The sequence below is a fragment of the Macrobrachium rosenbergii genome, chromosome 40 (assembly GCF_040412425.1).
Source record: "Macrobrachium rosenbergii isolate ZJJX-2024 chromosome 40, ASM4041242v1, whole genome shotgun sequence".
NCBI lineage: Eukaryota > Metazoa > Arthropoda > Malacostraca > Decapoda > Palaemonidae > Macrobrachium > Macrobrachium rosenbergii.
Window position 1 is genome coordinate 29,336,753 of NC_089780.1, and position 12,759 is coordinate 29,349,511.

A 12,759-nucleotide genomic window follows, 5' to 3' on the forward strand; every position below is an offset into this window, starting at 1 on the left:
GTTTTCTGTAGAGCGTATAATGCTGCATGAAACGTTCAGCCGCGGCCCATCTAAACTCAGCCACGGTCCGGTGGTGGCCTCAGCCACGGCCCATGAAATTCTTAGCCGCGGCCCATGAAACCTAGCTACGGTCAGGTGGTAGCCTACGTTGCTGGCACCTGCATAGATTCCAGAAGTACGATTATGGCTAACTTTAACCCTAAATAAAAATTTTAAAAAACTACTGAAATTAGAGGGCTGCAATTTGGTATGTTTTGATGTTTGGAGGGTGGATGATTAATATACCAATTTGCAGCCCCCTAGCCACAGTGGGTTTTAAGATCTTAGGGCAGACATAAAAAGTGCGGACAGAAGAGGTGCTGACGGACAGACAAAGCCGTCACAACAGTTTTATTTTACAGAAAACTAAAAGCAGAAAGAAGATACCTTAATCAAGCTTAAGCATGGTACGTAACGTCCTTAGGGCCGAGATCTACCTCTTACAGCCTCTCTTCCATAAGCGTCATTTTTGACGGCATATTTACACTATTTCTGATAACAATCGGCCGAGATAGTGTCTGCAGAAGAGGACCATCACTTATTAATTATGAAGCAGCAGACCTGTTGAAATCCAGCACGAGTAGCAGGAGCGCAGTAAGTAGCATGCACAGTAGCGGCAGGGGCGTCTTTATTGTGGAACCTGAAGCTGCAAGCATTAAAGCAGCGCAGACGTGCGTGTGGGTCCGTCCGTGGGGATATGAATATGACCGAGCTCACATGGTCTTTACCATTTAGTTTTTGTACTATTTGTATTCCTTTGTGAAGAGGTACGTATACAACAATTTGCTCTCACGCTCCCTCTTGTACGCATGCGGCCTGCACACACACACACACACACAATTTTATAATATATATATATATATATATATATATATATATATATATATATATATATATATATATATATATATATATATATATATATATATATATATATAATATATATATATATATATTCCCCCCCGCTGGAGGGGAAGGTGCCATCATGGTACAGCCTTGTGATTTCTCAGAAAGCATTTAAGTTTTTAGGGATGAAGTTCCTTGTCTCATCCCCTTTTTCTTGCCCTGGTTCCCATTTACAGCTGGAGAGGTCCATGGACCTAGGAAGCATAAATCGAGAGTCCCACAATACCGTCTAAAATGACGGGTCATACAAGAGTATCGAGAGGGCAGGTCCCACCCCAGCAGATATTACCGTCCCGAACACAAGACCTTGATCTGTGGTTGGTTTTGATCAAGTCTGGCATTTGCCAGCATAGGCCCTTACGTAAAGGCTGCCAAGAAGCGAAATAAGGTATTAAAATAAGTAAATCACACTGAGATCCTTTGGAAAAAGACAAATCAACCGACACGGAGAGAGGCTGTCGAGGTCTGGGCTACATCACGTCAAATCAAAACATGGCGTTTATTAGCTTTCCTGTTGCTGCTACACATAGGAAAAATATATGGATACACGTCACGTTCTACATACACAAACACACACATATATGTATACATACATATATATATGTATATATATATATTATACACATATATATAAGTATATTATATATATATATATATATATATATATATATATATATATATATATATATATATATATATATTTTTTTTTTTTTCCCAGCTACCAGACATCGGAATTTACTTCATATTTCTTGCATTTAGATCGAAGGCTTTGTAGTGACAAGCATATCCAAAAGTGTGAAGAATTCAAGATGTTAAGAGGGCACTGTGGCTACTTCAATTACATATGTATGTAGTAAAAGTGACCAACAGATTTTATATATGTATGTATGTGTATGTATATATATATATATATATATATATATATATATATATATATATATATATATATATATATATATATATATATATATATATATATATATAACTTCATGATATTGCCTTGTAAAATGTATATCTTTCCATGATTTTGATGTATTTACTGTTCTAGTTATCATGTGTTCTGTGTAATGGTAATAATTACTGAAGTATTGTATGTAGTGTGATGTCAAGTCTCAAAAGATTGATGATGTAGATAACTTAACAGTGTGATTTAGAATTAATAATGTGCCTTTAATAATACGTAGTGGGAAAAAGCAAGATTCGAGTTAGACCAGATGTTATATTTTGATTCAGTTGTCAACGTGAAAAATTACGAGTTGACAGGTCGGGATAACAGTCGAGTCATGTAAGATTTTGTCTCATACTAGAAAAAGACGAATGATTTCGTATTGTTACATATATTGTTCTCATTGCGTTCCATACGATTTTCTGGTAAAAATTTGTACCTTTTCGAAAAATACGAACAAGTGTTGCAATGAAGCACAAGGTAATTGCGTCATGTTTGAGAGTACGTACTTTGCTCTGATCACGTATTGTTCTAACGCGTTAGTTTTGGCTCCAAAACGTTTTGCTCAGGAAGTGACTTCATCTTCCTCTTCTAGATTTTTCTCTTGTATCTCGTTCCCAAGATGCCTTAATAATGACGTCATCTGATTGTTTAATTTCTAACTGGAATCCAAAGGTTTGCTCACTCTGGTTTCAGGGAACTTTCGTGTGGTTCTCTCTCTCTCTTCAAAAGAGAGAAGTTATTAATGTCAAATGTTATGTATACCTTTAGTTTTACCAGACCACTGAGCTGATTAATGTCAAATATTTGTGTGGTCACTGATATCAAACTTAGCTTTTGAGATCTGAATGTAGGAAAAGTGTATATACTAGCAACGGCGCCTATCAAAAAGTGTGTTTTGTGAATCTTGAGCAGCTGCATTTCAAGTAGATTTTGCGAGTTTTCACAAGCTCGTGTAAGGTAAAGTGAATTTTACTTATGTTACCATGGTATAATATGGTATATTGAGAAATTTTTGCCTTAGTGAAATTGTTTTGCGAAATCTTTTGTGTATTTTCGTGTGTACTTGTGTTTGCAATCCCTGATTTTTCACATTTTATATAGTGATGATTTAACATTTACTTAGCAAATTAAGTATTTCTTAATAATTTAACATTGCATACTTGACTTAATTTTCATTTACTAAGATTTTCTTTTCAAATCTTAAGTATTTTTTAATAGTTTAAATTTTGCTTGACTAATTTAATTTCTAGATAAATTAAAGTTTTTGTGATTTAGTTTTGTTTAATAATTTAACTCAAGAATTAATTAAATTTTGTGTTGTTTTGAATAGTAAATTTTTTCAGATTGTGAATTCTAATTATAAATTTTAAATTTAAAAATAATTTTTTTTATTTCATTTGTGTTTCATTTATTGACCACCAGTGAATAGGATTAATTGTGTGCATAAGGCAAAGTGAAAACATGTTTTGTTCCTTTAGTTTTGCTGAAGTGGATTAAGACAAGGGAAACAGTTAAAGTTGTTTGATGGAGTGATGCCCTTTTGCTCTAGTATATTTCTTGTTTAATTGTTGATACCTCACACTTGTTTTGATAAACTTAGTTTGATTTTTCATGTGATTAAATGAGCTTTTTAAGGGATCACTGTTATCTTTAGAGTACTCAGTCGTAATTTTTATTATTATGAGAGTTCAGGTATCTGGCTGACGTGAGGTAAATTTTTGGAACTGTGATTAGCTGTGTAATAACCAGGTACTTGGAACACATCGTGACAATATATAGGTATATATGTACACACACACACACACACACACACACATATATATATATATATATATATATATATATATATATATATATACATACAGTATATACATATATATGTGTGTGTATGTGTGTTACATACCACGGCGTATGTATCGTACCATCACAACAAAACAGGCACATATCCCACACCTAGGAAAGCAGACAGAAAACAGGGTAGAAGCTTGGCTGTACTGTCATCTTCAAAGCTCAAATAACCTTAGAAAACACAGCTCGAAATCTCTATATCATTAATAAAATTTTAATCTAATATGAAAAAAAATAATAAATACCTTCTTGTCACATTAATAAAAAAAATTAATATATTCACTTGAAAATCATGGTAGATAATGAAAAATATCTTCCGGAAAATGGGTAATACTAAAGTATTTTTGTACCGGTGACTGTACGACGCGAGACGTTCTCCTTCCACGGAATATCTGGTCCCCATTAAAAAATAAAAAATAAAAAAAAGTGTCATCGTCTTCAGGATGCAGATGACGGTAACGTAACCCCGTCACCGTCTCCGCCGACGACGCTGAAAAATGGCATTTATCACATTACGTGAGCGGACGCGACGCGTACTCTTCGGAGACGAGACGCCGCTTCAGTCCCGTACGGAACCCGTAAAGGTGAAAATTCATACTCACTGCGTAAGGCTATGATCCTTATGCCCGGCACCCTTCTACGCCTGTGTAGGTCTAAAGAGAGCTTGATTCCATATAGGCCTATGTAGTTCGGTCTATGTAGATGAGATGACATTCGAGTGGGCCAACCCCTTCGTCCTGTCAGGGGAGTTTCTCTGCACTGTCAGCTACGGCAACTTTACGGCTGTCACTTCATTACTATTGGATTACCGGAGTCACATTTACGGCCGGCGGTGATGCTTCCCATAGATAAATAAATAGATACACGGCTTTATTATATACACGTCCCTAGGCCGCCAATCCCCACCCTCTCTCTCTCTCTCTCTCCCTCTTTGCAGTTATTAGTTCCAGAAAGAACGGGCTGACATTGTGCTGAATATACATATCATTATAAAAATGTACATAAAGTACTGACTCAACCAACCCAAGATAACATTTTTTTTAATCAAATTTTATGTATAAATAAAAAAAAACTCTCGCTACAAAAAAAATCCGTTGGTCCATTAGCTTATTAATAAAAAACCACTGACAAATGTTATAAAAAATCAGTCAGCGGTCATGTTAAAATCTTGAAACTTTCTGAATCTGATAATTTTCCACTTCACCAGTTGCATATTGACTTGTTTTGAGCACTTCACCTTTTTCTGTTTTCCAAGTATTGTGACCGTGATTTTGTAATAGCAATGCTTTGCAAAACGTAAAAGCAATTCGAACACTAATTTTTCAGTTTCTTCGAGACAGACTGGTTTGATGTGATAGTAGGTCTCCGACAAGGATGTACGTACTGTCTTTGTAACAATTTAGTACTGTATTTTTATGCGAGGTGATGAGCACTGTCAGAGAAAAGACATGCAGGTGCTAGTTTGTGTAACAAGAGAGGGTTATGAATGAAGATAGGAAAGGTCGATATTTGCAGAGGAACGTTGGTTAGTGATGATGAAGTGACTATTGAGATAGTTTGAATTACTCGTAGTCTGAAAGCTAAGCATAGAAGCTAAAAGTGAATGTTAGCAAGAGTTAGTATCTAATGGTAAGTGATGCAATGATGATGGGTCAATGAATATCAGTACGAATTTTGGGAGGCTGGAAGTGACTAATTCGCTTAGACACCTAAGACTAAAGATAACTGATGATGATGTTTTGATGAGAAAAGAGGGAAACCACAGGACAAGTAAACAGAATTTGAACACTGAGTGAGATAGCCCAAGTGAAGCGTTATTGTTAAATAAGAGTTAATATAAAAAAAGACGTGGCCTAGGTGGAATAGGAAATATTACCAAGATAACATACAGAAATACAAAGATGTGGCCGTTGAAGCTACAGTACAATGATTTTGAGAGTTAAGGGACATTTTTATCACGGTGGAGGGAAACTGTGCAAAGTTCTGAATATTTTGATGGAAGGAAGAGAGGAAGACAGGCAAATTTCTAACTGGTAGAGTGACGTACGTGTCAGATAGAAGGATTTTCATATTCAGAGTGAGAATGCATAAAGGAGAGATTTAAGTGAAGCAATGTGTGTAAGGGGTGTTGATGCACTACTGAAGAGGCTTCCTCGTGATATTGGATGGGTTAGCATTCTGAAGTATTCAGAACAAGAAGTTCCTCTCAGCTTAGGAGATTAAAGAATCGTAGATGTGACAGTTTTTCTGTGTTTTACTGGATCTAATGCCCCTTCAGAAGATAAGAGTTTTTGGTGCATTGTATGTGTAAACGTGTGAGTGTACATATATAATAATATATATATATATATATATATATATATATATATATATATATATATATACATACACATGTATATATATTTAATTATAGCGGAAAATAATTATTATTATTAAGTATACCTTAGTTTAACCAGACCACTGAGCTGACTAACAGCTCTCCTAGGGCTGGCCCGAAGGATTAGACTTATTTTACGTGGCTAAGAACCTATTGATTACCTACCAACGGGACCTACAGCTTATTGTGGAATCCGAACCACATTATGCCGAGAAATGAATTTCTATCACCAGCAATACTGTTCTTGTAAGCAAGTGTTTGGGTGTGGCCGTTCATTATTATAACTTCCCATATTATGTATTTAAATTCTGTGTACTGTATTTTTTCTGCATTGTTTATCTTTATAAACGGCCTTAAGCTGAAATAAAGGATATTATAATTATATATATATATATATATATATATACCGGTATATATACATATATATATATATATATATATATATATATATATATATATATATATATATATATACATACACAACTAACCCTTTCTTGTAAAAGGAAAGAAACCTCTACAGAATTAAAGAAGACGCTATACACTAAAAATAATTCTACGGTACAATGAGACTGGAGCTTGAAAATATCGTACAATGAAACTGCAATTTTCTAGACAGATGTGTCAGGAAACACAGTGGTGTATTTTCCCAAATAAACAATACCTCCCAAACGCACGTGCATAGTGGTTGGCACTCTGTAGGGGATGAAGGGCTTACAAAAAAAGACCAAGATAATAAGATGCGGACAGGAGGTTGGCGGGGGGGGGGATAAGAATGACGGAGGAATTGGTTGGTGGGGGATAGAACTGATGAGATTTGGATAAACCAGTATGTTTAAAAGGACTGTAGTCTCTTACTGTTTCAACTAATTTCAATATTTATATACAAGATTTGGCATACGAGGTCCTCTCCCTCCCTTCCCTGTATCTCGTTGTGCTCCACATCACGATGGCACTCGTGTCGTCGTCCCCTGAGCATAACAATACCAAGACAATCTCCGCATACCCCCACCTGCGCACCCTCCCAGTCAGCCAGCCCTCTTGGGTACCCCCACCGAGAGCACATTCGGTTGAAGAGGTTAAAAGGCGACAGATTTGGTCGGGGTATCGGTTTACCCAACACGAGCGACTCGGCTGTGTTTACACCCCATGACCCGATAAAGAAGAGGAGGTGGAGGAACTTGTAGTAGTGGGTATGGTAGTAGTATTAGCAGCAGCAGTAGTAGTAGAAGCAGTAGTAGTAGTAGTGAGGCTGGGGGTGGTAGTAGTAGTAGTAGCAGTAGCAGCAGCCTTCGGCCACCTGCGGTCGTTTATCATGCCATTCCGACATGACAAAACAACATTTTGCAGTCAAGAGAGCCAATTAGAAATGTGCATATCAACCCTAAATCAGTGATCTGTTGTGCACAATTATGCCCTTATCTTGGCTTACTTTCCTTTTGAACTTGAACACATCGTTTCATTGTATGATTTTTTTTTTCAACTTTTAGTCTAACTGTAGAGTAGAATGTTTTCCTTAATGTATACCTTCTTTAATTCTGTAGAAGGTTCTTTCCGTATCCAATTAAGAGTTTATAAAAATTATATATGTATATAATATTACATACACATATAATTATATATGTATATATATGCATATGCTTGCATATATATATATATATATATATATATATATATATATATATATATATATATATATATATATATATATATATATATATATATATATATATTGTATATCTTTTATTTTTCCCTACGTTGACATTCCTTCTGTAGGAAAAGTTATATATATATATATATATATATATATATATATATATATATATATATATATATATATATATATATATATATTATATATACTGTATTCCCGGATTCTTTTATTTTTCCTACGTTGACATTCCATCTGTAAGAAAAGCCCCATCTGTTGAAAGGCCTAATCTAGTCCGGCTTTTAAAAGAGATATAGTGATGTAAACAGATTTAACCCTCCCGGGTGATCTCAGGTTTAGAAACCTAAAAGAAAACCACGATTTCCTCAGTAAATTGCGTGAACAGGCAGTAATAATTAAAGCCAATGACACGGAATCGTTTTTCACAAATAAATCTACTAATAATCTGTTAGAAGTTATAAGTTACTGCGAGCTTAAGAGATATGACAGCTGGATTCATCATTTCCAAAGAATATTTTAATAGAACTATTGTGTAAGAATTTAAATTTTACTTCAAAGTGGAATTTTTCTTCTCCAATTTTAAGCAATTTGAAAGAAAGAATATTAAATCAAATCTTTTCACGCTATGTAGTACACTTCAGCTGTGTTGACGACACATTACATATTTGGCCAGGAAACGAAAATGTAAATTCTTTCTTTGGCAAAATAAATGAACTGGTCCCATCAATGAAATTACTGTGGAAAGGGAAAATGGCAGTAGCCTGCTCTTTTTGGATTGCATAATAAATAGAAGTGTAACAGACTTAAATATAGAATGCACAGAAAACCTACCAATATTTAGTTTTCTGTACATGTTTATTCTGGTACAAGCAATAAAGAAATCAAGAATTACATCCATGTTTTTAGGAGCATTACGTATATATAGCCCTAAGAATACTGATGATGAAATAGATATCATTAGGAATAAGGGCAAGAAATTCAAATATCCTTGCTCTTTGCTAGGCAGTGCATTAAATCAGAGACACGCATCAGAGACACGTATAACACCGAAAAAAACCTGCTTGTACTACCATTAATATTTCCGGGCTATTCCCCTATCTTTTTAAATAGCCTTTGAGTTAATATAGCATATAAGAACAATAATGCAATGAAATTATAAAAACTCTCCCAACACCTAGAGGATGAATATATCACACCCGGTGTGAGTCATGTGACCACTTTTAAACTGGTCAAACTAGAAAATCATTCCAAAAGAGAACAGAACAGCACAAAAGAAAAAAAAAATTGTAAGATGTGCACGACTGAGCACTGCCATTTACGTTATTGAAAGTAAAACATCTACTGGACAGGGGCAAAAAAAGAAAAAGAGAAAGGCAGTTCATTCCCATAATATACTGGAAAGAAACATTATCGATTCTAGTTTCATAAAAAGAAAAAAAGTTTTGTCAGACTATCAGCCAAGGAATACATAAACTCGGTCCATTTATTCCAAAAGAAATGTGTAAAATGTCTAGTTTTTAAGGAAGGTAACTGACATGGAAAGAGAGCAAAGGCACGAGCCCACCCGCACAGATATGTACAAAATAGAGCACTGACTTCAGAAGCAAATAAGTTTACTGCTCTCCCCACCCCATCTTTCCACTTACCAGGCTTAAATAGTTTTACCAACTGACTGTATGTTCGTTTGTACTGCCACTCTAGCACATAGGCCATATTGCAAATTCATATCACTTTGTATCAGTCCTCTTGAAGTTGTTTCTTAGAAACAATAAAGACGAAACCGGTCAGGATTTACACTCAGTGTTCAATTTTCCCTGTGGTACATGCTCGTATGGAAATCACCTCATCTGGTGATTTAAAGCATATGACATTGTATATAACTTTTTCAAATATACATATATATATATATATATATATATATATATATATATATATATATATATATATATATATATATATATATATATACTGTACACACACATATACATACACATAATATAATTGTGTGTGTGCAAAAGTTTATGCAAATGACCAACAAATGCGAGAACTCATTTCAGCCCTCAAACAGTGTGAACTGCTCCCATAAGACGCAAGCACTCGGCAATAACGACCACGCCACTGCAGAAAACTATTTTTTCCTACTCAGAAGTTGCTGCCACGTTTATGCAGAGCCGCTGCTGGCCTCAAGCATGTTTTCGTAGACTTTGCTTGAGGCTAATAGCAAAGAAAGGGTAAAATGAAACAGTAGCTTTGCTTAAAAATAAGATACTGCCATCAAACCATTAGCAGTAAAGGGAAATTCCGTTTGTATATAATCTTACATAATTATTCGTAAAGAGACCACATACCGACAATGAAATATCAGAAAAAAGTTACTAAATATGTTGGAGTTATTTCAGCGAGGTCAGAAAACAGAAATAAATGAACACTCACTCGTTAATACTTTTCAGACTTATCCAGAAAAGATCTCTTTTCAGACTTATCTAGAAAGGACCTGAAGGCTTATCTGTGGAAACCCAGAAACACGGCCGGTTTATCTGAGTAAACCAAAATAAAGACGCGGTAGTGACTGTGCTGTATTGTTTCTGTCTAATAGCTACCCAATAATAATGGACGAATTACTAGTGGCTGTATATACGTACGTAGATACATTTACATATGTATATATATATATATATATATATATATATATATATATATATATATATATATATATATAGAGAGAGAGAGAGAGAGAGAGAGAGAGAGAGAGAGAGAGAGAGAGAGAGAGAGAGAGAGATTAATTTTGGTCACATACACCGTGACATGCTTTATAATCTCAAACATTAAGCTTCAAATATCGTTTAATATCCAATTCACTCGACCTCTGAACAAACACCGAAAGGGAATTAATAAGTGATCGTTTACCACTTATAAATTCCCCTTCGATGTCCATTCTGAGGTTGAGAGAATTTGAATATTAAACGGCATTTGAAGCTTACTTATCTAAAATTTCTTAAAAAAAAAAAGTCATCAACATACCTACAAAACAAAAAAATTATAAATGAATAAATAGAAAGAGGATGCACGCAACAAGTGGAGAGTATGATGACCCTCTCCAAATTTCAAAGCGTTTTTGGCAAGATTCGCCTTTTTTTTCAGCAATGACTTCACCCGACTGAACCCACGCCTGGTCCATTTTGGGGGAAACGAGAACTCGAAGCATTACTGGACGCTTCAGTCCCAGCACCCAGATCAGGAAAATCCAGCGAATGCAAATCAAATCGGCAGACCGTGAAAAACATGCCACTGCCTGACATTTAACCTCTCTCTCTCTCTCTCTCTCTCTCTCTCTCTCTCTCTCTCTCTCTGCGTTACATTGCTATTGATTAAACATTCAACTACAATCTTCATAAATTTATTTCTCTTAATTATTCACACTCTGATAAATAAAAAAAACTCTCCTCCCAAATCTTACTACTGGTTAAAAATTCAACCACAATCTTCAAAAATAAATTTTCTCTTAACCATTAAAATTGTCTGATAAATAAACAAAATTTGTTTAACGATTACTATAACTTAAAAATCAACCTCAATCTTCTTAAAATTAGCCTTTGCCTCTTGATCATTCACATAGTCTGATAAAACATTTTCTCTCATACACACTTAAGTGTTATATGTACTGTAAATCAGTGAATTTTCCTTTGGCTGAAGAAGAGCTGAACAGGCAAATCGACACACAGAGTAAAAGGACCACGAAACTGCCCTACTGCCCTTCAAATACTCAGCAACCTCAGTGCTCACTACCTCTTACATCCTCCTAAGAACAATTTTTATATTTCCATGCAAAAGTAACCCCAGGAAAATTATGTTCACCAGTTTGAATCGCTTGATAAACCAATACCATTTCCATTTGAGCATAAAAGGCGATGTAAACGCTAAGTCAACTATAATTATCAATCATTTCCATCTTCATTTAAAAGGCAGGAAAATGCAGCTACTTCATTAAGTTGGCAGATAAATAAAAGACAAAATGAATGTAAATAACGTCTGTTTCTCATTACATGATATGAACGATATATTATATATATTACATAAAACTTTCACAATATCAAAAAAGTAATTTAGCTAATTATTTTCTACTTGTAGTTCTATTTGACTTTATTAAAGTAACTTCCCAGTAGTCTTTCACATGTCATCCAAAACAGCTTGTCAGTTGCTTGGTCAGATGTACTCGTATACTAAATACTCGTGATAATGTTTTTCTTACCATCTATAAAAGTCTTAGCTTGCAATAAGAGTAGACGGAGTGCTGAGGGTTTAGTTCATTTTTTCGCTTTCTCTCCGTGCAACGAATGTCTCAAGGTGTGACTTTTTCTTCCAAACATTTATGACGGGGATGAAGATGCTGGCCCGCTGGGGATTGGATATACGCCGGCCACGTTTACCAGGCCTAATGCATCTCAACTCCAGTGATCTGATGAAAATCGGCGTGCTACTTCCGTGACAGTAATTCATCATTATCATTCTTTGTTGTCATCATTGATAATTTCAGTTAACGACAACTAAACGCTGGACAGCTGCTAAAAACATGATATGGCTACGGCATGCAGACTGATGACAGCCTTTTTTTCACGATCCTAGTCTGGCGAGTACCCAGCATAAGGGGACCAAGGAAAAGTTATGGTAGTTAAAAAAAATGTGCTAGACTATGGGCAAACCACTATGCAAAACATTTCCAGGTATATTTTTAGTGCCCAATGGAAATCAGCGACATTTTTAGATCCATGTATTTGTAATCAAGATCTTCTAAACACTAATAATTTGCGGAAAATCTCAACGCGAAAGTAAAATAATCATGCTGCTGAACAGTGAAGTCTGATCAAGGAGAGCCAGAAAGAGAGAGAGAGAGAGAGAGAGAGAGAGAGAGAGAGAGAGAGAGAGAGAGTTGTGGGCAGAAGAGGGTCTACAAATGATAACTTCTTACAGCGA